The following is a 27,748-nucleotide window of genomic DNA, read 5'->3' as shown; positions in this document are numbered from 1 at the left end:
AAAATACATTTTAATCTGTTCATATAATGCAATTAAATATAAATACTGCAGTGAAAAACAAATGAACGTCTGGGTGTGGTGGCTCATACCTGTAATCCCAGCACTTTGGGAGGCTGAGGTAGATGGATCACCTGGGTCAGGAGTTCAAGACCAGCCTGGTTCACATGGTGAAACCCCGTCTCTACAAAAATACAAAACTTAGCCAGGCATGGTGGTGTGTGCCTATAATCCCAGCTACTCAGGAGGCTGAGGCAAGAGAATCACTTGAGCCAAGATCGTGCCATTGCACTCCAGCCTGGGTGACAGAGCAAGAGACTCTATCTCCAAAAATAAAAAAAAAAGAAAAACAAATTAACTATATTTATATTCAATGATATGATAACTCAACAAGGTGAATCTTGGAGACATGATGTTGAGAAAAAAGCAAACAAACAAAAACCAACTAACCAACCAAAACCCAACCGCACGAGTCCCAGAAGACTATGACCTGACCTTGTCTGACCTTCAGAGCATTTCCGGAAACCATCCTTAGAGAGCCCAAAAACATGGTGGCTTATGCCTGTAATCCTAGCACTTTGGGAGGCCAACGTGGGTGGATTGCCCGCCTCTACCATAAAATACAAAAACTTAGCCAGGTGTGGTGGTGCATACCTGTAGTCCCAGCTACTTGGGAGACTGAGACTTGAACCTTGGAGGTGGAGGTTGCAGTGACCTGAGATCTTGCCACTGTACTCCAACCTGGACAACAGAGTGAGACACTGTCTCCAAAAAATCACCCCACAAAAAAAAAAAAAAAAAGAAAGCTCAAAGAAAATGTAAAATCAACAATATGTGTTTAGGCATACATGCATTTAAAAAAATTTTTTTTTGAGACGGAGTTTCACTCGTCGCCCAGGCTGAAATACAATAGTGCAATCTTGGCTCACTACAACCTCCACCTCCTGGGTTCAAGCAATTCTTCTGCCTCAGCCTCCCAAGTAGCTGGGATTACAGGGCCCCATGACCACACTTGGCTAATTTTTTGTGTTTAGTAGAGATGGGGTTTCACCATATTGGTCAGGCTGGTCTCGAACTCTCGACCTCAGGTGATCCACCTGCCTCGGCCTCCCAAAGTTCTGGGATTACAGGCGTGAGCCACCACTTCCAGCCTAAAAAAATTTTAAAGACAACAAAATGATAAAATTCAGAATAGTGCTTGCTTCTGAAAAGGGGAAACAAGTATCAGAAAAAGGAGAAACATATTGGTAGATGCAGCCTATGCCATCCCAAAATATGCTACTTTGGCTTAAGGATTACCTTGAGCTAGAGGCACTTGTAAAACAGTCGGTGCAAGGAGGACACTCTCACCTCCCCGTTTTTTCCTGAAAGATGATAAAAATCTCATGTGAAAGATGCCCTCCCTACATCAGGAGGAAGGAAACATCACCAAGAAATGGGGAGTCTAGGCCGAAAGAAATCTAGACAAACACGATGTTAAAGTAACTCTCATCTTCCTTTGGTCTTCTTGTATGTGATAGGTACTTTTCCACAATTGTCTCTCTTTGTTCAACCAAGGATGTAAGCACTTAGTTTTTGTTATTTCTTTGAGTTTTTGTTTTTCTGTGGGAATTCCCAAGTACATGTAAAAATCTGTATGCTTTTCTCCTATAAATCTGTCTTATGTCAATTCAATTCTCAGGTCCAGCCAGAAACAGTAAGAGGATGAAGATGAAGTTTTGCCTTCTCTACGCAAAAATTATTCAGGCGGGCAGATCACGAAGTAAAGAGATTGAGATCATCCCGCGGCGAAACCCCATTTCTACTAAAAATACAAAAAATCAGCCAGGAGTGGTGGCGGGCGCCTGTAGTCCCAGCTACTCGGGAGGTTGAGGCAGGAGAATGGCGTGAACTTGCAGTGAGCAGAGATCAGCCTGGGTGACAGAGCAAGACTCTGTCTCAAAAAAAAAAAAAAAAAAGTATTCATGGGGTGATTAGTTTGCAAATGATAATTATAGTATTATGCATTATAATTTAAATATGTTACATATGTATTACATATATATGACCTGTATTTATCTTTAAACACAAATGAGGAAAAGTTTAAAAAAAAGAAAGGGGAATACATGAAGTTAGACTTGATTTAAAAACAAAAAGAAATGCAAAGAAATAGATTTGACTTCTTTTTCCTGTTTGTTTATTCTCTGAGGCAAGAGCAAGTTAGGTTGATACATTCTTATCCCTTTATCTTTGCTATTTATTTATGTATTTATTTAGAGACAAAGTCTCACTCTGTCTCCCAGGCTGGAGGACAGTGGTGCCATCTCAGCTCACTGCAACCTTTGCTTACCGGGTTCAAGCGATTCTCCTGCCTCAGCCTCCCAAGTAGCGGGGATTACAGGTGCCCGCCACTATGCCCAGCTAATTTTTGTATTTCTAGGCAAGACAGAGTTTCACCATGTTGGCCAGACTGGCCTCGAACTCCTGACCTCAGGTGATCCACCCCCCTCAGCCTCCCAAAGTGCTGGAATTACAGGCATGAGCCACTGTGCCTGGCTTATCTTTGCTATTAAAAAAGAAAGAAAAGTTACAGTGATTCAGGGTGCTTGGCGAAAGACTTTAGCCATAAGAGAGAAAACAGACTTTATATTGTAGGTGCTCAAAACATTTTTATATAACAAATTGCATTAGAAACCCCATTTTCTTGCTATGTTGACACTAATCACATATACACATGCCATGCTATAAGTAAAATATAGTCAAACTTCATGGGAACTTGAATTATGCAAATTTGAAACAGTGTAAAACAAATTATTGAGTTTTATTTTATATGCACGATTGAAAATAATGCAAATCTTTCCCCCTCCAAAAATATTATCAAGAATCACATACAGTAATTCCAAAGCCAGCAGGCAAAGGCAGACAGAGATAGGAAAAGTGAATTGGAAACCATTTACATTATATGTTGCTGTCACATGGAAATATTACTTTATTATAAAACAAATGTATCAATTTTTTTAACTTTAAGTTCAGGATGCATGTGCAGAGTGTGCAGGTTTGTTACACAGGTATACATGTGCCCTGGTGGTTTGCTGCACTATCAACCCGTCATCTAGGTTTTAACCCCTGACTGCATTAGGTATTTGTCCTAAAGCTCTCCTTCCCATTGCCCTCCACCCCCTGACAGGCCTCAGTATGTGATGTTCCCCTCCCTGTGCCCATGTGTTCTCATTGTTCAGCTCCCACTTATGAGTGAGAACATGTGGTGCTTGGTTTTCTGTTTCTGTGTTAGTTTGCTGAGGATGATGGTTTCCAGCTTCATCCATGTCCCTGCAAAGGACATGAACTCATTCTTTTTTATGGCTGCATAGTATTCCATGGTGTATATGAGCCACATTTTCTTTATCCAGTCTATCCTTGTGGGCATTTGGGTTAGTTCCAAGTCTTTGCTATTGTAAATGGTGCTGCAATAAACATACGTGTGCATGTGTCTTTATAGTAGAATGATTTATCATCCTTTGGGTATACATCCTGTAATGGGATTGCTGGGTCAAATGGTATTGCTGGTTCTAGATTGTTGAGGAATCACCATACTGTTCCATAGTGGATGAACTAATTTACACTCCCAGCAACAGTGTAAAAGCATTCCTATTTCTCCAAAGCCTCGCCAGCATCTGTTGTTTCCTGACTTTTTAATAATTGCCATTCTAACTGATGTGAGATGGTATCTCATTGTGGTTTTGATTTGCATTTCTCTAATGACCAGTGATGATGAACTTTTTTTCGTATGTGTGTTGGCCACATAAATGTCTTCTTTTTTAGAAGTGTCTGTTCATACCACTTTTTGATGGGGTTATTTGTCTTTTTCTTGCAAATTGGTTTAAGTTCCGGGTAGATTCTGGATATTAGAGCTTTGTCAGATGGGTAGATTGCAAAAATTTTCTCCCATTCTGTAGGTTTCCTGTTCATTCTGATGGTAGTTTCTTTTGCTGTGCAGAAGCTCTTTAGTTTGATTAGATCCCATTTGTCAATTTTGGCTTTTGGCAATTGCTTTTGGTGTTTTAGTCATGAAGTCTTTGCCCAAGCCTATGTCCTGAAAGGTATTGTCTAGGTTTTCTTCCAGAGTTTTTATAGTTTTGGGTTTTACAGTTAAGTCCTTAGTCCATCTTGAGTTAATTTTTGTATAAGGTATTAGGAAGGGGTCCAGTTTCTGTTTTCTGCATATGTCTAGCCAGTTTTCCCAGCACTATTTATTAAATAGGGAATACTTTCTTCCCCATTGCTTGTTTTTGTTAGGTTTGTCGAATATCAGATGGTTGTAGATGTGTGGTGTTATTTCTCAGGCCTCTGTTCTGTTCCATTGGTCTATATATCTGTTTCGATACCAGTACCATGCTCTTTTGGTTACTGCCACCTTGTGGTATAGTTCGAAGTCAGGTGGCATGATGCCTCCAGCTTTGTTCTTTTTGCTTAGGATTGTCTTGGCTGTACGGACTCTTTTTTGGTTCCATATGAAATTTAAAGTAGTTTTTTTTCTAATTCTGCGAAGAAAGTCACTGGTAGCTTGATGGGAATAACATTGAATCTATAAAGTACTTTGGGCAGTATTGCCATTTTCAAGATACTGATTCTTCCTATCCATGAGAATGGAATGTTTTTCCATTTGTTTGTGTCCTCTCTTATTTCCTTGAGCAGTGGTTTGTAGTTCTCCTTGAAGAGGTCCTTCATATCCCTTGTAAGTTGTATTCCTAGGTATATTCACTTTGTAGCAATTTGTATTCTCTTTGTGGCAATTGTGAATGGGAGTTCACTCCTGATTTGGCTCTCTGTTTATCTGTTGGTATATAGGGATGCTTGTGATTTTTGCACATTAATTTTGTATCCTGAGACTTTGCTGAAGTTGCTTATCAGCTTAAGGAGACTTTGGGCTGAGACAATGGGGCTTTCTAGATATACAATCATGTCATCTGCAAACAGAGACAATTTGACTTTCTGTCTTCCTATGTGGATACCCTTTATTTCTTTCTCCTACCTTATTGCTCTGGGCAGAACTTCCAATACTATGTTGAATAGGAGTAGTGAGAGAGGGGATCCTTGTCTTCTGCTGATTTTCAAAGAGAATGCTTCCAGCTTTTGCCCATTCAGTGTGATACTGGCTATTGGTTTGTCATAAATTACTTATTATTTTGAGAGATGTTCCATCAATACCTAGTTTATTGATAGTTTTTTGCATGAAGGGGTGTTGAATTTTATCAAAGGCCTTTTCTGCATCTATTGAGATAATCATGTGGTTTTTGTCATTGGTTCTGTTTATGTGATAGATTACATTTATTGATTTGCGTATGTTGAACCAGCCTTGCATCCCACGGTAAAGCTGACCTGAATGTGGTGGATAAGCTTTTTGATTTGCTACTGGATTCAGTTTACCAGTATTTTATTGAGGATTTTTGCATTGATGTTCATCAGGGATATTGGCCTGAAGTTTTCTTTTTTTGTTGTGTCTTTTTGGTGTTTGTATCAGCATGATGCTGGCCTCATAAAAAGAGTTATGGAGGAGCCCCTCTTTTTCGATTGTTTGGAATAGTTTCAGAAGGAATGGTACCAGCTCCTCTTTGTATTTCTGGTAGAATTCAGCTGTGAATCTGTCTGGTCCTGGGCTTTTTTTGGTTGGTAGGCTATTAATTACTGCCTCAATTTCAGAACTTGTTATTGGTCTATTCAGGGATTTGACTTCTACCTGGTTTAGTCTTGGGAGGGTGGGTTTATGTGTCCAGAAATTTATCCATTTCTTCTAGATTTTCTAGTTTATTTGCATAGAGGTTTTTTTTTTTTTTTTTTTGTTTGTTTGTTTGTTTGTTTTTTAGACAGATTCTCTGTTGCCCAGGTGGAGTGCAGTGGTGCGATATTGGTTCACTGCAACCACTGCCTCCCAGGTTCAAGCGATTCTGCTGCCTCAGCCTCCTGAGTAGCTGGGACTATAGGCATGAGCCACCACCACGCCTGGCTAATTTTTGTATTTTTAGTAGAGATGGGGTTTCACCATGTTGGCCAGGCTGGTCTCGAACTCCTGACCTCAGGTAATCCACCCACCTCAGCCTCCCAAAGTGCTGGGATTACAGGCGTGAGCTACCACGCCCAGCTGAGGCTTTTATAGTATTCTCTGATGGTAGTGTATGTTTCTGTAGGATAAGTGGTGATATCCATGTTATCATGTTTTATTGTGTGTATTTGATTCCCCTTTATTAGTCTAGCTAGTGGTCCATCTATTTTGTTAATCTTTTCAAAAAAAAAAAAACAGCTCCTAGATTTATTGATTTTTTGAAGGCTTTTTTCGTCTCTATATCTTTCAGTTCTGCTCTGATCTTAGTTATTTCTTGTCTTCTGCTAGCTTTTGAATTTGTTTATTCTTGCTTTTCTACTTCTTTTGTGATGTTAGGGTGTTGATTTTAGATCTTTCCAGATTTCTGTTGTCAGCATTTAATGCTATTAATTTTTCGTCCCCAGCTAATCAGCAGCACCCATTCCCTATCCACATGCACACCAAATTATCCTTAAAAACTCTAGCCTCTGAGTTACTGGGGAGCAGATTTGAGAAATATCTCTTGTCCTTCTGCTCAGCTACCTTGTGATAATTAACCTCTTTCTCTATGGCAATTCCTGCTGTTCTCTGTATCATCTTTTTTCGGCAGCAGAAAAGAAAAATCCATCAGACAGTTACACCCTTTTACCCCCCATCCTGCAAAAAAAGTTAACATCCTAATCCCTTGAATCTGTTGTAAGGGATCAGAATTTTCCACCCCCAAATATTTCTACCCTGACGTAAGTATTATTTCAAGTTGAAGGCAATTGAGAAAAAGTTCACTGCCCTCCTTCCATCTTCCTAAAAACAGGGTATAAATTCTCCTTGTGAAGGTATCCTTCCCTTTCCGGTAGTAGAGCGAACAGCCCTCAGTGCCATAGACAGAAATGGTACCAGAAGAGTCACATAAAAAAACCTTACTGGCTAACCCTAGGGGGCTAACATTAATGATTCTCCTACATTTACCTTTTCACAAGTTATCACTGCTAGAACATTTAGAAACCTCTTTCCTTGGTCTTGTCATTTCTCTATACATTTGTCATCCTTTAAGTGGTAAAAAAAAAGCCTCCAAGTCTGGCTGCTTCTTTGGGGCGGGTGGGGGGGGTTCTCTTCTCTATAATTTCCCCTTCCCATTTAAAACTTTTAAGATCAAATAAAATGTGTATGCTTTTCTCCTCTTAATATGTCTTTTATCAGTTTATTTCACAGACTCAGCCACTGACCCTAAGAGGGTAGAGGGAAATTATTATTATTATTTTTGCCCTGCATTGTGAATGTGTTACCTTATATGGCAAAGGGGAATTAAGGTTGCAGATGGAATTGCTGGCTTTGAAGATGAAAGGAGAAGCCACAAGCCCAGCAAGGCAGGTAGCATCTAGAAGTTGAATAAAACAAAGATATGAATTATCCCGTATAGCCCTCAGGAAAACACACAGCTGTCTTAGTCCATTTTGTGTTGCTATAACAGACTAGCACAGATCACGTAATATATAAAGAAAAGAAATTTATTTCTCATAGTCATGGAGGCTGGAAAGTCCAAGATCAAGAGGCCTGGCATCTGGCAAGGGCCTCTGGCTGTGTCATGCCATGATGGGATGTGAGAGGGCATGAGGGGTGAAAGACAGAGAGAGAGTGAGAGAGAGAGAGTGAGAATTCACAGCCTCAAGTCCTTTTCTTATCTGCATTACCCTGTTCATGAGGGTGGAGCCCTCATGATCTAAACATTTCCTATTAGGCCCCACCTCCTGACACTATTGCATTGGAGATTGAGTTTCTAACACTTACTTCTTGAGGGACACATTAACAACACAACAATCCTTCTGACATCCTGATTTTAGCTCAGTGAGTGCCGGATTTCGAATCTCTAGAAAGGTAAGATAATAAATTTGTATTGTTTCAAGCCGTTAAGTTTTCAGTAATTGTTTTTGAGACAGGGTCTTGCTCTGTTGCCCAGGCTGGAGTGCAGTGGTATGAACATGGCTCACTGTAGCCTTGAACTCCTGGACTCCAGCAATCCTTCCACCTCAGCTTCCTGAGTAGCTGGGACTACAGGCATGCACCACCATGCCTAGCTAGTTTTTTCCTTTTGGTAGAAACAAGGTCTTGCCACGTTGCCCAGGCTGGCCTTGAAGACCTGGGCTCAAGCGATCCTCCTACCTTGGCCTTCCAAAGTGCTGGAATTACAAATGTGAGCCACTGCCCCTGGCCTATGGTAACTTTTTTTTTTCTTTCTTTGAGATGGCGTTTTGCTCTTGTCACCCAGGCTGGAGTGCAATGATGCAATCTCAGCTCACGGCAACCTCCACCTCCTGGGTTCAAGTAATTCTCCTGCTTCAGCTTGCTGAGTAGCTGGGATTACAGGCACCCACAACCATGCCCAGCTAATTTTTGTATTTTTAGTAGAGATGGTTGCTAGTAGTAGTAGGTTTTTAGTAGTAGTAGGTTTCACCATGTTGGCCAGGCTGGTCTCAAACTCCTGACCTTAGGTTATCCACCTGCCTTGGCCTCCCAAAGTACTGGGATTACAGGTATCAGCCACCGTGCCTGGCCTGGTAACTTTTTAAATAGAAGCTGTAGAAAACTAGCACAGGATTTATTTATAGGTTTAGTTTATTCATTTTAATTACTATCTAGAATTCCACTGTATGTGTCCTTTGCCTATTACTTCTCAAAATTATATTTGGGAGATTCAATCACATGGCATGTGCCCATATTTTCTATAGTTTTATTAGTTTTCTGTTGAATGACTATACAACATTTTATTTCTTTATACTCCTGTTGATGGACATTATTTCCATTTTTTTTATAAGCAATGCTATGAAAATTTTTGAATTTGTTTTCTATGTATATGTGCAAGAATTTCTCACAGGGGCTGGGCACAGTGGCTCACACCTGCAGTCCCACATTTGAGAGGCCAAGCTGGGAGTATCACTTGAGCCCAGGAGTTCAAGACCAGCCTGGACAACATAGCGAGACCTCATCTCTACAAAAAATTTAAAAGCTAGCCGGGCACGGTGACATGCACCTGCAGTCTTAGCTACTCAGGAGGTTGAAATGGAAAGCTCTCTTGAGCTCAGGAGGTCAAGGCTTCAGTGGGTGTTGATCGTGCCACTGTACTCCAGCCTGGGCAACAGGGCAAGACCCTGCCTCAAAAGAAACAAAAAGATTTTCTTAATAGGCCGATGGGTTGATAGCCCACTGGGATAATGAATCTAATGTGCAGCCGGGTTTTTAACTGAAGGGGAGTGGAACTGCTGGATTGTAGGGAGTATGCATCATTAACTTCATTATATGGACTAAATTGCTCTCCAAAGTGGTTCTACCAATTTAACCTCCTCTGGCAATGCATAAAGGCATCCATTTTCCTATAAATTCAAATTTGACTTTAAACTTTTTGCCAATATGATGAGCATAAATGGCTTCTCCTTTTTATTTTAATGTGCATTTCCCTGATTACTAGAAAGGATGAACATGTTTACATATGTTTATTGGCCATCTGCCTTTCCTGTTCCTTGAATTGTCTGGATAATGTGGAACAATATAAGAGACAGACCCGACATGCAGGACAACGCCAATGTGAAAATGTAATTGAACTTCCACAGGCCTTGATGGTTATTTAAGTAGTATTTATTAAATTTAAGTAACTTTAAGTGAAATTTATATGAGGAACTCATGAATGTATTATTTAATAAAATGTATCATGAATGTATCACTTAATAAAATCTAAGTAATAATATTTGTCTTTTCACGTGAAGAGTAATTTAAAGCTATTGAAACTCTGAGAAACTTTAATATGGCTCTTTTGACAAACACTTCCTACTTTTTTCTTTTTTTTTTTTTTTGAGATGGAGTCTCACTCTGTTGCCCAGACTGAAGTGCAGGGGCGTGACCTCGGCTCACTGCAACCTCTGCTTCCTGAGTTCAAGCAATTCTCCTGTCTCAGCTTCCCGAGTAGCTGGGATTACAGGTGACTGCCCGCATGCCCAGCTAAGTTTTGTATTTTTAGAAGAGACAGGGTTTCACTGTGTTGGCCAGGATGGTCTCGATCTCCTGATGTCAAGTCATCCTCCCGCCTTGGTCTTCCAAAGTGCTGAGATTGCAGGCATGTGCCACTGCATTCGGCCAACATGTCCTACTTTTTGTTTCTGATTTAGCACTCAAATGTCAAGAACATGAACCCATTTTTCATTAAATAATGAACACATGTTAGATTCTAACCAGTTTATTTAACAATGAACACATTTTAGACTCTAACCAGTTCATTTAAGAAGAATTAAAAACTTCTAGCAACAAGGATATCATCTTGATAATTACTGAATGTTTGAAAGTATTTAATTCTTAGGTTAAAGGAAAGGACTTAGGAAACCACAGAGGGGCATTGGTGGCTGGGCGTTCTGCTCAATGGCTCTAAAGCTGCAGTGTGCGAGACAACCGCTTACTCCGAAGATCTGTTCATCCAACTGCTGATACTCTCCTTTCCCAGTTCCCTACTCTCCTCTGGCTCTTAAGTTGAGAAATACCAGAAGCAAAAAGTCAGAAAAACCATGATGCTATCTGTGATTTCACTGCTCCCTCTTTCGGACATAGACTGCACCTGCACCATGAGAGTCATCCATTTTCCACGGCATAATAAAATAAGTGACTTTCATTTCTGTATTTCTACTTTGTAACCAAAACTATCAAAAGGTATTCAGTACATAAAGACTTCAAATTAATATCTTTTTATATATTTACCTCTTTAATTTAGATATATCTATCTGCCATAGCGATATAAATATAGACAGGTAGATGGATGATAGAGAGATGGAGATATGGCTAGAGATATAGATAGATATAGGTGATAGGCTTGTTTTCCTTCTGTTTGTTTTTTCTAAGTCTTTGTGACATGGAATTTCCCTCCACAAAGCATTTGAAAATATTGTTATCAATTGACAATTTACCCTTGACTTGATGTCTTTTTATCAAATTCTATTTCATACCTTTTATTTTTTTTATTTTTTATTTATTTATTTTTTTTGAGACAGAGTCTCGCTCTGTCACCCAGACTGGAGGGCAGTGGCCGGATCTCAGCTCACTGCAAGCTCCGCCTCCCAGGTTTATGCCATTCTCCAGCCTCAGCCTCCCGAGTAGCTGGGACTACAGGCACCCGCCACCTCGCCCGGCTAGTTTTTTGTATTTTTTAGTAGAGACAGGGTTTCACCGTGTTAGCCAGGATGGTCTTGGTCTCCTGACCTCAAATGATACACCCGTCTCGGCCTCCCAAAGTGCTGGGATTACAGGCGTGAGCCACCACGCCCAGCCATATTATTATTATTTTTGAGACAGGCTCTGTTTCAAAGGGCTGGAGCTGCAATCACGGCTCACTGCAGCCTTAACCTCTTGTGCTCAAGTGATCCTCCCACCTCAGCCTCCTGAGTAGCTGGGACTGCAGGTGTGTGCCACCATGCCCAGCTAATTTTTGTAATTTTGCAGAGATGGGGTTTCTCCATGTTACCCAGGCTGGTCTCAGAACTCCTGGGCTCAAGTGATCTGCCCGCTTTGACCTCCCAAGGTGTTGTGATTACAGGTGTGAGCCACCACGCTCAGCACCAACTTTATTATATCAGCCTATATTTTATTCCTTTCCTTTCTATTCTTCCCTCCCTCCCTTCCTGCCTTTCCTGCTTTCTCCCCTATTTTCTGTGATCTTTTGTAACTGCTGAAATGATCACATGTATTCCTTGCTACAGTGCAAGGTATATTGGGATAACAAAATATATGGGGAAGATAATAGCCATATATAAGTCAGAGGGTCCCTCTATTACTTTTGTTATTCATTAAGTTGAGCCAAGATTTTGTTGGCTTTACAATTAATTGGGAGATACAAACATATGATGCAAAATTCATGTGGTATCAAAATGTATACAGTGAGGGAAAAGTCTGTTTTACACATCAGCTTCCCGCCTAAGGGACAGTCTCCGTTGCCTGTTCCTTAACACATGTATTTTAAGAGCGAAATCCTCTGCACATGGTTAACAAAATGAAGTGGAATTTCAGAGCGATATTATGTTCCTCATTTAATGGAGAGAAAAAAGAATATGCCCTCAAATACCCTTCTGCCTCCCCTTCCCTCTCTCCCTTCCTTCCTTCTTTTTTGAGATGGAGTCTTGCTCTGTCGCACCGTCCCTCCCCTCCCCTTCCCTCCATCCCTCTGTCCCTTCTTTTTTGAGATGGAGTCTTGCTCTGTCGCCCAGGCTGGAGCACAATGACATGATCTCAGCTCACTGCAACCTCTGCCTCCTGGGTTCAAACAATTCTCCTGCCTCAGTCTCCTGAGTAGCTGGGATTACAGGCGCGTGCCACTATGCCCAGCTACTTTTTGTATTTTATTTTATTTTTTCACTGTTTAAGGAATTTTTATTAAAGTAATAATTTTATAATCTGAATTACGTTTCCTTGCTCAGTTAATTCTGTTACTTAACACAGAACTGACATTTTGAGCTATTCCACAGTAAAGAATTACAAAATTAAAGAAAGAAATGCTTTAAATTGTTGTACTTTACTGAAAATTCTTTTTCCAGGAGTCTATAAAACATTAATGTGTTTTCATATTTTACTATTTGTGTGTGTGTGTGTTTTTGATTTTTAAATCAGTAAGTAGTCTAAGACTAGTGTTATGTTTGCTAGACCTGGCATTTGCTTGGTACATAAGGTTCAAAGTTTCTTTTCCTTTTTAAATTTATTTTATAATTTGCAATGTTTTTTCCATAATATTTACATTTTTCTTCTGTGAAGTACAAGTTTCTTTTCGTGGTCCCTGATCAATTTTAAACAGTTGGAACACGGGTGGCACTGTGAACTGCTTTCTGGGCAGCCTCTTTAGCTTGGTGGGCTTGTAGTACAGCTACAGCTTCATCAACCTTAGAACAGAGAGACTCTGGAGACTCCAGCATATGAAGAAGTTCTAAATTACCAATCTCCAACAACATGCCAGTGATTTTACCAGCGAGAGTAGGGTGCATGGCTTGAATAAGAGGAAACAGCCGTTCACCCAACATCTGCTTTTGCTCTTGAGGATGGGCAGATACCAACATGGAAGCAGTCAAAAGGTTCCTGACCTTGTACATGAACAGCAGGTGACTTGTGTTGCATTGTGACTTGTGGCTGTGCATTACGATGTTTCTGAGGATTGTGAACTCCCGCAGCATAGTTATAATGTGGAGTTGCACAGCAGCAGCTGCAGGACATGGACCCATTGTCTGTGTTGATGTGTTAGCAACACGCTGTGTTGACATGACTCGTGGAACCTGTGAAGAAGCTGGTCTTATAGTGCCAAATGGTGGTCTAGGAGCAGCTGGGCAGATAGCACTGGGCATATTTTGGAATGGATGAAGTCTGGCCCCCTAGGCAATCCAGTGAGGACTTGGTCTTAGTTGAGCAATTTGGCTAGAAGGATGGTATGCAACACCGTTCTGAGTCTGTGGGAGAGCTGCCATGAAGTAACCTGAAGGAGGTGCTGGCTGGTAGGGGTTGATTACAGGGTTGGGCATAGCTCATACACTTGCCATTCTCTGCATATACTGGTTAGTGAGGTGAGCCTGGCACTCTTCTTTGCGCTGAGCTAAAGCTACATACAATGGCTTTGTGGCCAGAATTCTACCATTCATTTCTGTAACTGCTTTAGTGGCTTCTTCTGGTGAGGAGAAACATACAAAACCAAACCTTTTGCTGCGATCACCCTCCATCATAACCTTTGCACTAGTGATTGTACCAAATGGAGAAAACTCTTTCCGGAGACGTTCATCATCAATGCCGTCATCAAGATTTTTCACATAAAGATTAACACCGTGGTATCTGGTGATCCCATCTTGCTTCATCTGTTCAAACTTGCGCTTAAGTTCTGTCTGCTGTTCCACTTTTTTCTGAGCTCTACCAACATAAATTTGTTTTCAATTGAGCTCCTTTCCATTCATTTCATCCACAGCTTTCTGAGGATCTTTAAGCCTTTCAAAGCTTACAAACTTTCATCAGTCATTACTTTCACATTTAAGGTAGGCCCAAACTTGCCAAAGAGATCCTTAAGGTGCTCATCATCCATGTCTTCTCCAAAATTCTTAACGTAAACATTGGTGAACTCTTTTGCCCTAGCTCCAAGTTCAGCTTCTTGTTCTTTACGAGACGTAAATCATGCAACAACTACTTTGCGATCATTTAGGAGCATTCCATTCATTTTTTTCCATAGCTCTTTCAGCTGCTTCCTGTGTCTCAAAGCGTACAAATCCATAGTCCTTGGAATCATTTTCATTACAGACCACCTTACATGAAAGGATGTTACCAAAAGGAGAAAATGTATCATACAGTGCTTATTATCAATGGATTTGTCCAGATTTTTAATATATGTAGCCCACTCCACTTCTGCGAAGTGATGGATCACGCTGAGACCACACGATGCCTACTGCCTTGCCCTTTATAACATCAAAATTCATAGTGTTCACAGCATGCTCCGTGTCCGCCGGCTGCTGGAAGGCGTAGCCCAAGGAGCAGCGGATGATCATGTCCCTGCAGACCCGGATGGAGAGTATGGGCCAGGCCGGGCTGAACTCGTAGAGCATCGCGTGGGTCACGTCGGGATGGAGGTCTCCCACGCAGAGCGAGGACGTGGGGTAGCTGGGGGCACTGGGGTTCATCTCGGCAGGGCTGCCCGCAGGGCCACAGGCGGCGACCTTTCCGTGAGAGGAGGACAGCCAATGCCGGGGCTGGGGGCCGGAGACGGGAGGAGGTGAGCGGGGGCAAGCGCAGAGGGCCAAAAATCACCCGGAATCGAAAACTACTCAACCGCCCCAGAGCGGTGTTGATCCGCTGCCGCTGGCTGCGGGCGAGGGTGGCGGCGTCAGTCCGGGCCGCGGAAGGCCTCGGTCTCTTGGTTCCTTCTTGGAGCTGCTGCGGGCGGGCGGGTCGGCTTCGGCTGCTTCAAGGCGTTATTTTATAAAGAGGAAGAAAAAAAAATAAAAGTCTACAGCGGGGGAGAGGCAGATTTTTTGTACATTTTGGGGAAGTTTAAAAAATTTTTTTTAGTTTTTTTTTTTAAATAATAAGTGTATGTTCCGAGCCTGGAGCACATGCTCCGCACTCTCAGCACTAACCGCCGAGGAGAAGGGGCTAATTGTGTATTTTCAGTACAGACGGGGTTTCGCCATATTGGCCAGGCTGGTATGGAACTCCTGAACTCAGTTGATCTGTCCGCCTAGGCCTCCCAAAGTGCTGAGATTACAGGCGTGAGCCACCACACCCGGCCAGTTTTTCTTTTTTTCTGATGTAGGCACTTGTAGCTATAAAATTCCCTCAGTACTTACTGCTTTTGCTGTATCCCATAGATTTTGGTATGTTGTGTTTCCATTATCATTTGATTCAATAAATATTTCAGTTTTCTTTTTAATTACTTCATTGATCCACTGGTCGTTCAAGAGTATATTGTTTAATTTCCATGTGTTTATATAGTTTTTCAAAATTCCTCTTGTTATTAATTTCTAGGTTTGTTTCATTGTGATCAGAGAAAATGTTTGATATGATTTCAGGGTTTTTTTTTTTTTTTTTTTTTACCGAGTCTTGCTCTGTCAGCCAGGCTGGAGTGCAGTGGCATGATCTCGACTCATTGCAAACTCTGCCTCCTGGGTTCAAGTGATTCCCTTGCTTCAGCCTCCCAAGTAGGGAGACTACAGGCGTGTACCACCATGCCTGGCTAATTTTTGAATTTTTAGTAGAGATGGGGTTTCACTATGTTGGCCAGGCTGGTCTCAAACTCCTGACCTTGTGATCTGCCTGCCTTAGCCTCCCAAAGTGTTGGGATTACAGGTGAGAGCCACCACACCCGGCCCAGTATTTTTTTTTTTTTAATGTTTTAAGACTTGTTTTGTGACCTAAGAGTTGGTCTATTCTTGAGAATAATCTATGTGCTGAGGAAAATAATGTGTATTCTGCAGCCATTGGATGAAATGTTCTGTAAATATCTATTGGATCCATTTGTTTTATAATGCAAATTAGGTCCAATTTGTTAATTTTCTATCTGGAAGATCTGTCCAGTGCTGAAAGTGGGGTGTTGAAGTCTTCAGGTATTATCATATTGGGACCTATCTCTCTCTTCAGCTCTAATAATATTTACTTTATATATCTGAGTGCTCCAGTGTTGGGTACATATACATTTAAAATTGTTGTATCCTCTTGCTGAACTGACTCCTTTATCCTTATATAGTGACTTTCTTTGTCTCTTCTTATAGATTTTTCTTGAAATCGATTTTGTCTGTTACAAGTATAGCTACTCCTGCTCTTTTTTTGTTTTTTATTGGCAGGGAATATCTTTCTATCCCTTTATTTTCAGTCTATGTGTGTCTTTGTAGGTGAAGTGTCTTTCTTGTAAGCAACAGATCATGGGTCTTATTTTTTTTAATCCATTTAGCCACTCTGTGTCTTTTGATTGGAGAGGTTAGTCCATTGGGGAGTTTGCATTCAATGTTATTATTGATAAGTAAGAACTTAACTTTTTCAATTTTGTTACTTGTTTTCTGGCTGTTTTGTGGTCTTCTTTCTTTCTTTTCTTCCTGTTTTCCCTTAGTAAATGTTATTTTCTGTGGTGATATGATTTAGTTCCTTGCTTTTTGTTTTTGTTCCTTGCTTTGTGTATTCATGGTATGTTTTTTGGTTTGAGATTACCATGAGGCTTGCAAATACTATCTTATAACCCATTATTTTAAGCTGATAAAAACTTATCACTGTTTGTATAAACAAACAAGCAAAAAGAAAGCTAATAAAAAGTTTACACCCTAACTTCATCCCCCCTTTTTAATTTTTTGTTGTTTCTATTTATATCTTATTGTACTGTTCATGTCTTAAAAAGTTGTCATAGTTATTATTTTTGATTGATTCATCATTTAATCTTTCTGCTTATGATAAGAATAGTTTACCCACCACAGTTACAGTGTTATCATAGTCTGTGTTTTTCTGTGTCTTTACTATTACCAGTGAGTTTTGTACCTTTTCTTTCAAATTGAAGAACTCTTTAGCATTTCTTGTAGGACAGGTCTGGTATTGATGAAATCCCTCAATTTTTGTTTGTCTGGGCAAGTCTTTATTTATCCTCTATATCTGAAGGATGTTTGCACTGGATATACTATTCTAGGGTAAAAGTATTTTTTTTTTAGTTCAGCATTTTAAATATGTCATGCCACTCTCCCTTGGCCTGTAAAATTTGAACTGAAAAGTCTGCTGCCAGATGTATTGGAGCTCCATTGTATGTTATTTGTTTCTTTTCTCTTGCTGCTTTTAGGATCCTTTCTTTATCCTTGACCTGTGGGAGTTTGATTATTAAATGCCTTAAGGTAGTCATCTTTGGGTTAAATCAGCTTGGTGTTCTTTAATCTTCTTGTACTTGGATATTTATATCTATCTTAATGTTTGGGAAGTTCTCTGTTATTATCCCTTTGAATAAACTTCCTACCCCTGTCTCTCTACCTCCTTCTTAAGGCCAATAACTCTTAGATTTTCTCTTTTGAGGCTATTTTCTAGATCCTTTAGGGATGCTTCATTGTTTTTTATTATTTTTTTCTTTTGTCTCTTCTGACTGTGTATTTTCAAATAGTCTGTCTTCACACTAATTCTTTCTTCTGCTTGATTCATTCTGCTGTTAAAGGCCTCTGATGTATTCTTCAGTATGTCAATTGCATTTTTCAGCTCCAGAATTTCTGCTTGATTTTTCTTATTTCAATCTCTTTGTTAAATTTTTCTTATAGAATTGAATTCTGAATTCCTTCTCTGTGTTATCTTGAATTTCTTTGAGTTTCTTCAACACAGCTATTTCGAATTTTTCATCTGAACATTCACATATCTCTGCTTTTCCAGAATTGGTCCCCAGTGCCTTATTTAGTTTTTTTGGTGAAGTCACATTTTCCTAGAGTGTCTTGATACTTAAGGTTGTTTGCTTGTGTGTGGGCATTGAAGAGTTAAGTGTTTATTGTTTCACCTGAAGCCAGCAAGTCCCAGAGGTTCACTGTCTGGGTCAGACTACTGCAAATGTTCCCTTAAGGCTCAAGGGCTCTTAAGTCAGCTTTTTTTTTTTTTGATGGTTCCTGGCCTGGGACTTGTCCTTCATGGCGATGTTCTCCCCTTGGCCCAAGGCAGGTCCAGAAATGCCCACCAAGAGTCAAGTCCTAGAATTGGGGACCTCGTGAGCCAACTTGATGCTCTACCTAGCTGTGGCTGTGCTGTTCTCTAAGGTGCAAGACAATGTCCCCTTCACATTTTCCTCTGCTTTTCGCAAGCAGAAGGAGTTTTCCCTGTAGCTACCACAGCTGGTAATATGCTGAGTCTCACCTGAAGCCAGCAAGTCCCAGAGGTTCACCAAGGCCCTTGATGTAGTATCTGGGTATAACTGGTGGTTATTCAGAGCCCAAGGGCTCTTCAGTTAGCAGGTGATGAATGCTACCAGGACTGGATCCTTCCCTTCAGAACAGTGAGCTCCCTTCTGGCCCAGGGGACGTCTAAAAATGTTGTCCAGGAGCTACGGCCTGGAACAGGGGCCTCATGACTCTGATGCTTTGTCCTGCTGTGGCTGACCTGGCATCCAAGATTCAAGACAAAATCCTCATGGTTCTTCCCTCTCCTCAAGTGGAAGAAAGGGGTCCTTTTGGAACTGCAAGCTGTGCATCCTGTAGTTAGGGGAGGGGCGATGCCAGCACTCCCTTTGCTATGCCAGCTAATGTCTCAGTAGGTCATGTGCCCCCGAAGTCCACTGTCTCTGGGCCTAGTTCAGCACTAGGACTCACCCAAGAATTGCAATCCTATCGCCAAGACTTCCTTTCAAGTTTATTTAGAGACCTAGAGCACTTTAGCCCTCAGTGGCAAGGTTTGTGGGAACTCAAGTTCAGACTGCTGGGGTGGGCAATTCCTCTCTGGCTAGGGCTGGTTGAAAGGCTCCCTCTGTGGGTGGATGCCAGCTGAGGTTGGTCCGGTTTTCCTTTCTGCTCCAACAGGACAGCACGTGGAGTTTAGTGCCTCATAATTGCTGTGTTTTCCCTCCCCCAGCACTCATAGATGCTCTTTGCACCATGCCACCAATGCCATGGGATGAGGAGGGGTGGCACTGATGATTCAGAACTGTCTTCTCTATCTCTTCATTGCCTCTTTCAGCAATACAAAGTTAAACCCAGGTATGATGAGGGCTTGCCTGATTTTTGGTTCCTATGAAGGTGTTCTTTTCTGTGTAGACCATTGTTAAATTGGTGTCTTTGCAGTGGGGAGTGGGAAGGAGATCGGTGAAGACTTCTATTCCACCATCTTGCTGTGCCTTCCCATATCCCATTACTGATAATGTATTGATCACTTGGTTAAGTTGGTGCTTTCTCGACTGTAAACTTGTATGTTTTTTCCTTTGTAACTAGTTAAGTATACTGTGAGGAAATACTTTGAGACTATGTAAATCTCCTGCTTCTTATCAGACCACTAATTTTAGAAGAATTGGTTAACCTATCAGAGAAGAGTGATTATCTTTCATTTCCTAGAAATGCATAAGCCAGACAATATGGGAAAGCATCCCTGAAAGCCAAATGTGCTAGTCAGGATGGGCTGGGTTATGCTGTGACAACAAACAACCCTCAAATCGCAGTGACTTAATACAGTAAAAGTTTATTTATCTCATTTTTCATGTTCATTGTGAGTTGCTGGGGGGTTCTTCTCACTCAGGGATGCAGACTGACTGAGGTCCATTTGGACACAAGCTTCCCTAACTGGTGAGGTAGAAAAAGAGAATGAGAGACCGGGTGTGGTGGCTCATACCTGTAATCTCAGGACTTTGGGAGGCTGAGGCAGGTGAATCACTTGAGATCAGGAGTTCGAGACCAGCCTGACCAACATGGTGAAACCCAGTCTCTGCTAATAATACAAACATTAGCTGGGCATGGCGGCACATGCCTGTAACCCCAGCTACTTGGGAGGCTGAGGCAGGAGAATCGCTTGAATCAGGGAGGTGGAGGTTGCAGTGAGCCAAGATCGCACCATCGCACTCCCGCCTGGGCAACAAGAGCAAAACTCTGTCTCAAAAAAAAAAAAAAAAGAAAGAAAGAAAAGAAGAAGAAAGAGGGAATGAGGTTGATCGCACTTTGGCTTCTCCCAAGGATTGAAACATGTTACCTACGGTATACTCTGTTGGCTAAAGTAAGCCACAACAATAGTCCTATCTTCAAGAGGTCCACTGAGTGTAATCCTAATATGTGCTCAAGAGAGTAGAACTGAAATGCTTGTGAATAGCCTCCAGGACTTTAACATCACGTCTCCTGTACTTCAGGTTTCACTAGTAGGGTGTGGTAACTCAGACTATTTCCAATATTTTCTCTCTTTCAGAAGATGGAGTATACACCTCCATCTCTTTGAGTTCAGGCTTGACCCTGTGACTGCTTTGGCCTTTGGAAACTGGGCTGAAGGGACAGGGTGTCAGTTCCAGGGAGAAACTTTGAGATCCAGGGCATGACTCATCACAAGGTACATCAATGATTGTCCCGTCCGGTTTTGACACTTCACTGTGAGAATAAAATATTGCAGAGAGGGGCTACTCCTTCCGCACGGGTTTTGGAAAGACTAAGACGTGTGGGCCCAGCCATGCCCTGCACAGTTTCAGCAGATAGGCAACCTCAGTGTAATGAGGACAAGAAATACATGTCTGTTTTTGTACGCCACTGAGATATTGAGGTTGCTTATTGTCAGGCCAGGACTAGGGTACTGAGAGTAAAGCACTCTCCTTGGGGCAAGCTTCAGGGGGCACCAAACAGCGTAGTAATCAAGGTGAGTGATATTTTCATGCAATTACTACCACCAAAAGTAATGTAAAATAATCCACGATGAACAAAATATCCAAAGTCGGAATCAAGACCAGATGAGCAGTATAGCTTAGCAAAAGCTCACTGGAGAAGAGTTTTTATGCAACTAAAACAAACTCTAGCTGGAGTTTTAGCAAGAGAAGGGAAGGAACAGAAAGCTGTTAGGAAATAATAAATTGTCAACAGCAGTTAGAAATGTGTTTCTGAGTTAATTATTCATTATTACGTTTTCTGTTTTGTTTTAGTGAATTTTTAAAAGCTTTAAACATGTAAAGCATCTCAAACAACAGATTGCAAAAAGACAGTAAATCAAAGAGAGAAAAACACAAACAAGGAATGTTTTAGAAATTTAGGCCCAAGACTGGCACGGTGCCTGACGCCTGTAATCCTAGCATTTTGGGAGGCTGAGGTGGGTGGATCACCTGAGGTCAGGAGTTCAAGACCAGCCTGGCCAACATGGCAAAACCTCCGTCTCTACTAAAAAAAAAAAAAGAAAAGAAAAAAATGTAGCCAGGCACGGTGGCACATGCCTGTAACCTCAGCCACTCAGGAGGCTGAAGCAGGAGAATTGCTTGAACCCAGGGGGCAGAGGTTGCAGTGAGCTGAGATTTCACCACTACACTCCAGCTTGGGTAGAAGTGCGAAACTCCATCTAAAAAAAAAAAAAAAAAAATTTAGGCCCAAACTGCACCTCCCTGGAAAGAATTAGGAGCCAATTTGGAGCGAAGTAGTGATGGTTTAGTGAGGCCCCTCCAGCCTGGCAGGGGAATTCCTCTTCTGCTATGTAGTTTTTAAAACCAAGGCTTCACTACCCAGGAAGTTAAGTTGCAACAATAGTGTTTTCCATTTTCATCTCAGAAAGGTAAATAAGATAATTTATTTAAAGCAATTCAAATCTATCTCAAGCAAGACAGACACATAGAAACCATAGTTGAATCAAAGATAAGTTTAAATACCAGGTTGATTTAGTCATCTGGATATTTTGAGCAATCAACAAACGGAAGCTTATTTGACTAACTTCTTTCAGTAAACAATCTGAGAATCTGTCATTTGTGTTGGGATTGATACAACCAGTTATCATAATGAAAGAGGCAAAATGTGTATTCTAGAAAGTAAATAAAAGACAAAGGCTTCAGCATCTGAGAAGATTTTCAAGTGCTTAATGTGTCAATGTGTGATTTTTTTTTTTTTTTTTTTTAACCATTACAGACTCTGCAAAATTTAAAGGCCAACAATGAGTTTAAGTCCTAGAAACTGTGGTTTGCTGCCTAGAGCAGTACCTGCAACACAGTAACTGTTCAACAGGTTTGCGTAAAAGGAATGTTTTAGTGAAACTTTAGTGGAAGTTTGCCATACACCAGACTGTAAAAAATGTACTATATTCACTTGCATAATTTGCTCCTTTTTGGAAAAAGTTATTGTAACAGTAAAGCAGGACACATATGAATCTTTGCAATAAGATGTAGTTCAACAAAAACGCATCTCGACAGTTGAACAGCCTAGACCGTACTGTCCCCCGTTTTGGCTGCTTTGGCAACAACTTCACCTCTAGCACAAATGTAGGACTCCTAGGGAGTGAGATTGCAAGTCAAAAAGAAAGAATGCAGTTTCCTTTCAACTGGTAACTTTTAAAAAATCTGTATTTAAAAAAATCTGTATTTCTGCTACAGGAAATAACCCAACTACAATGTACAAAACTAGAAGACACATTTTTGCCTAATTAGCTTACTTAAATAAAATAACTATAACTCTTAAAATAGTGTTTTAGGCCAGGTGCAGTGGGTCACCTGTAATCCCAGTACTTTGGGAGGCCAAGGTGGGTGGATCTCTTGAGGTCAGAAGTTCAAGACCAGCCTGGCCAAAATGATGAAAATCCGTCTCCAATAAAAATAGAATAATTAGCCAGGTGTGGTGGTGGGCACCTGTAATCCCAGCTACTTGGGAGGTTGAGGCAGGAGAATCGCTTAAACGCAGGAGGCAGAGGTTCCAATGAACTGAGATTGTGCCACTCCAGCCTGGGTGACAGAGTGAGACTCCATATTAAAATATACATATATAGTGTTTTAATTACTGCTTTCATGGTAACAAATATAATGAATGACTATCAATAATTGGTGATGCTTGTGAATACTGATTTTTCATAGACATTTAAGCTGTTGTTTTATATTTATGAAGGTCTTATGTTAGAAACTATTGATACTGTATTAAACTTTATATTTCAGAAGTTCTACTTGCTAGTTATGACTTTAAATCTCAAATTATTTTGTAGATTAAATAATATATCTCATAGGTAAGATTTTTTTATACAACACCTGATTGTTTCTTCAATTTGTAATTAATCTCAGTAACATCAAATTGTTTTTGTGGTAGAAATTTACTACCTGAAAAAAAAAATGACTATATTATTTAAAAATTTGCCTAAATATAAATTTGAAAAACAGTACAAGATTTCATGAATTTATTTATGTAATTTTTTTTTTTTTTCCATACAGGATCTTGTTCTGTTGCCTAGGGTAAAGTGCAGTGGCACGATCATGGCTCACTGTGGCCTCGACCTCCTGGGCTCAAGTGATCCTCCTGAGTAGTTGGGACTGCAGGCATATGCCACCATGCCCGGTTAACTTTAGTGTTTTTGTAGAGATAGGGTTTCACCATGTTGCCCAAGCTGGTCTTGAACTCCTGGGCTCAAGCAATCTGCCCGCCTTGGCCTCTAAAACTGCTGGGATTACAGGCGGGAGTCACCATGCCTGGCCGATTTCATCAATTTAAATGTATGAGTGTTAAAGAAAAGAACGAGTCCTGTTTAAGTTCTTCAGCTTTATTGTTACAAATAATCAAAAGGGAGAGTCATTTGATTCATTCTTTCCCTCTAGGACAAAACATAGTCTCTGTTGTGAAATAAGAATTCACTCATGATGTGGACACATCTTCTTGGCCACCATGCTGATTAAAACATACTTTTAGAATATAATACCTCAAAAAATATGTTTAGATGTATTTGTTATGCTATAGATTCCATTACTTTGTTAGAGACTCAAAATTACAGTGGCTTATACGTGGTAAAGCTGAAAAAAAGTTCAAAGCTCCTTTTCTGCTAGAGTTTTATATTATAGTGGAAGGAGGTAAACTAACAAAGAAATATATCTAGTAACTGAATGAAACAAATGTTATTTAGCTACTAAAATAGTGGTATGAATGACACATTTTTATTTCAGAAAGAGAAAAAAGCTTATATAAAAGTATGCCCAAGAGAGTATGTTTACTGAACAGATAATGAGGGAAGGCTAGAGCACTTGTTGAGGGGTGGAAGAAGACAAGGCTGGAGAAATAGGTTGGAGTCAGATTGTGAAGGATCTTGGAATAACAATTTATAAAATGTTAATTTTAGCTGGGTGCAGTGGCCCATGCCTGTAATCCTGGCACTTTGGGAGGCTAAGGCAGGTGGATCACTTGAGGTCAGCAGTTTGAGACCAGCCTGGCCAACATGGTAAAAACTCCATCTCTACTAAAAATACAAAATTAGCTGGGCATGGTGGTGCACGCCTGTAATCCCAGCTACTCAGGAGGCTGAGGCAGGATACTTGCTTGAACCTGGTAGGTAGAGGTTGCAGTGAGCCAAGATTGCGCCACTGTACTTCAGCCTGGGCGACAAACTGAGTGTCTGAAAAAGAAAAAAAAAAAGGTAATTTTATGTTATAGGCAACAAAATGCCACAGGTGCCTTTAATTAGGATTGTGACCTGATAGTGTTTATATTTTAGGAGAATGTATATGTCTCCTTCTCCTCCTTCTTCTCCTTCTCCTTCTTCCTCTTCCTCCTCTTCTTCTCCTTCTGCTTCTTCCTCTTCCTCCTCTTCTTCTCCTTCTGCTTCTTCCTCTTCCTCTTCCTCCTCTTCTTCTCCTTCTGCTTCTTCCTCTCTTCTCCTTCTCCTCCTTCTTCTCTTTTAAATACGAGATCTCACTCTGTCATCCAGGCTGGAGTGCAGTGGTATGATCTTAGCTCATTACTGCTTCAGCCTCCCAAGTAGCTGGAACTACAGCTGCATGCCACAAAGCCTCACTAATTTAAAAATTTTTTTGTAAAGATGGGTCTCACTGTGTGACCCAAGCTGGTCTTGATTTCCTGTCCTCAAGTGATCTTCCTGCACTGGCCTCGCAAAATGCCTGGATTACAAGGCACAAGCCACCGAGCCTGACCTATTATTATTCTTTCATGGCATTTTTCCTTCAATGAACTTGACATTTCAGATTTAAAGTTTGTTGAAACTGGAAATGATTAACTCGCACCCATGAAACTAAGGCAGCGCTGGGAGTTGGAAAGGCAGGGAAGACACGCTGTTGTGGTTGTCCCACTGAGATGAGACAAAATCTGCAAATGAGGGAGAGGTGGGGATGGAGGGAGAGGCCTTATTCTAGGAAGACTTGAGGGTAAAAGGCACAGAATTTGGTGATTAATTGGAGGAATAGGGAGGAATAAATATGATGTTACAGATTGTAGCTTGGGAAATAGCTAGTGAAACCATTTACTGAGATTAAAAATGTTTGAGAGGAAATAGGTTTGTGTGTGTGTGTATTTTGGAAAAAGGCAATAACGAATAGTTTTAGTTATGTGGTTTAAGTGCCCAAAAGACATATAGGTGGGGCTAAAAGAGCCATTTGAGGGCCTATGACACACTGAAGATGCCAAGTCTTATGCCAGAAAACTTACAGCAAGTGGGACTCTTTCTGAAGATGCTAAAGAACTTTCTGAAGATGCTAAAGAACTACAGACATGCGTGGCTTAATGATAGGGATATGTTCTAAGAAACACATCCTTACATGATTTTGTCGTGCAAACATCATAGAGTGTACTTACGCAAACCTGAATAGTACAGCCTACTACATACCTAGGCTACATGGTGTAGGCTGTGGCTCCTAGGAGGCAAACCTATATGTACAGCATGTCACTGTACTGAATACCATAGGCAGTTGTAACACAAATGTATTTGTGTAGCTAAACATAGAAAAGGCACAGTAAAAATATGATATAAAATATTAAAATGGCACATGTGTGTAGAGCTCTTATGAATGGAGCTTGCAGGCCTGGAAGGTGCTCTGAGTGAGTGAGTGAGTGGTGAGTGAATGTGAAGATCTAGGACATTACTGTAAACTACTGTAGACTTTATAAACACTGTGTATTTAGCCTATGCTAAATTTATAAAAAAAATATTGTTCTGGCTGGGTGTGGTGGCTCATGCCTGTAATTCCACCACTTTGGGAGGCCGAGCAGGTGGATCACCTGAGGTTGGGAGTTCAAGACAAGCCTGGCCAACATGATGAAACCTCGTCTTTAAAAAACATAAAAAATTAGCTGGGTGTGGTGGCGGGTGCCTGCTATCCCAGCTACTTGGGAGGCTGAAGCAAGAGAATCGCTTGAACCTGGGAGGCGGAGGCTGTGGTGAGCCAAGATGATGGCACTGCACTCCAGCTTGGGCAATAAGAACAACTTCGTCTCAAAAAAAAAAAAAAAAAGAAAAAGATAAAATATTTTTCTTTCTTGATGAATAAATTAATGTTAGCTTACTGGCTTACTGTAAGTTTTTACTTTATACACTTTTTAAACCTTTTGATTATTTTGTAATAACACTGTTGAAAACATACATTGTACTGCTGCACAAAAATATTTTTCTTTTTTATATCCTTATTTTATAAACTTCAGTCTATTTAAAAATTTAAAAAATTTGTTACTTTTTATTGTCTTACTTTTTGTTAAGAATGAAGACACAAACACCCGCATTGGCCTAGGCCTAGACTGAGTAAGAATCATTAACATCACTGTCTTCCGTCTCTATATCTCACCCCACTACAAGGCCTTCAGGGGCAATAATAGGCATGGAGCTGCCGTCTCCTGTGATAGCAATGCTTTCTTCTTCTGGATACCTCCTGAAGGATCTGACTGAGGCTGTTTAACTTTTTTTTTTTTAATAAGTAAAAGCAGTACACTCAAAAATAATGATGATATGGTTTGGATCTGTGCCTCACCCAAACCTCGTGTAGAATTGTAATCCCCAGTGTTGGAGGCAGGGCCTGCGGGGAGGAGAGTGGGTCGTGGAGGTGAATTTCCCCTATGGTGCTGCTTTCCTGGTAATGAGTGAGTGCTCGTGAGATCTGATTATTTAAAAGTGTGTAGCACTCACCCCCTTTTCCTTCTGCTCTGGCCATGTGAAGATGTGTCTGCTTCCCCTTTGCTTTCTGCCAGGATTGTAAATTTCCTGAAGTTGTCATGCTTCCTGTATAGCCTGTGAAAATGTGAGCCAATTAAATCTCTTTTCTTTATAAATTACTCAATCTCAGGCATTTATTTATAGCAATGCAAGAACTAATACACATTGTAAAAAGTATAGTATAGTAAATACATAAACCAGTAACATAGTCATTTATTGTCATTATTAAGTATTATGTACCGGACATAATTGCTGTACTTTTACTTGACTGGCAGTGCAATAGATTTGTTTACACCAGCATCACCACAAACACGTGAGTGATGTATTGCACTACATATGTCATCACTAGGCTATGACATCACTAGGCGACAGAAATTTTCCAGCTCCATTATAATCTTACGGGACCACTATCATATATGTAGTCCACCATTGACTGAAATGTCATTATGTGGCACACACATGTGTACACATGTGGTGCTACCACAATGAATCAGTTTTTGGTGATCCCCTCTGTGATAAATTCATCCTCATGGATGGAGATGACTGCAGTTCTGTGCCTGCACAGATCAATGGTTCTACAGACCTAGAGGCAGTTAACTTGAATATCCTATTCTCATCTCCAGGAGCCTCAGTCTCCCAAACCAATGTACC

At 40.7% G+C, this 27,748-nt stretch overlaps 1 protein-coding gene and 1 pseudogene across 1 annotated transcript in view; one reads left to right on the top strand and one right to left on the bottom strand.

Moving 5' to 3' along the window:
• Positions 1–27,748, top strand: part of PPM1H (protein phosphatase, Mg2+/Mn2+ dependent 1H) — a 1,465,797-nt gene that overhangs the window by 495,531 nt on the left and 942,518 nt on the right. The gene's annotated exons all lie outside the window — the stretch shown is intronic.
• On the bottom strand, positions 12,719–14,794 carry LOC126930863 (polyadenylate-binding protein 1-like; annotated as a pseudogene).

Source organism: Macaca thibetana, chromosome 11 (assembly GCF_024542745.1).
Source record: "Macaca thibetana thibetana isolate TM-01 chromosome 11, ASM2454274v1, whole genome shotgun sequence".
Lineage (NCBI taxonomy): Eukaryota > Metazoa > Chordata > Mammalia > Primates > Cercopithecidae > Macaca > Macaca thibetana.
The sequence above is the reverse complement of the archived record's forward strand: the minus strand, read 5'-3'. Positions and strand labels throughout refer to the sequence as shown.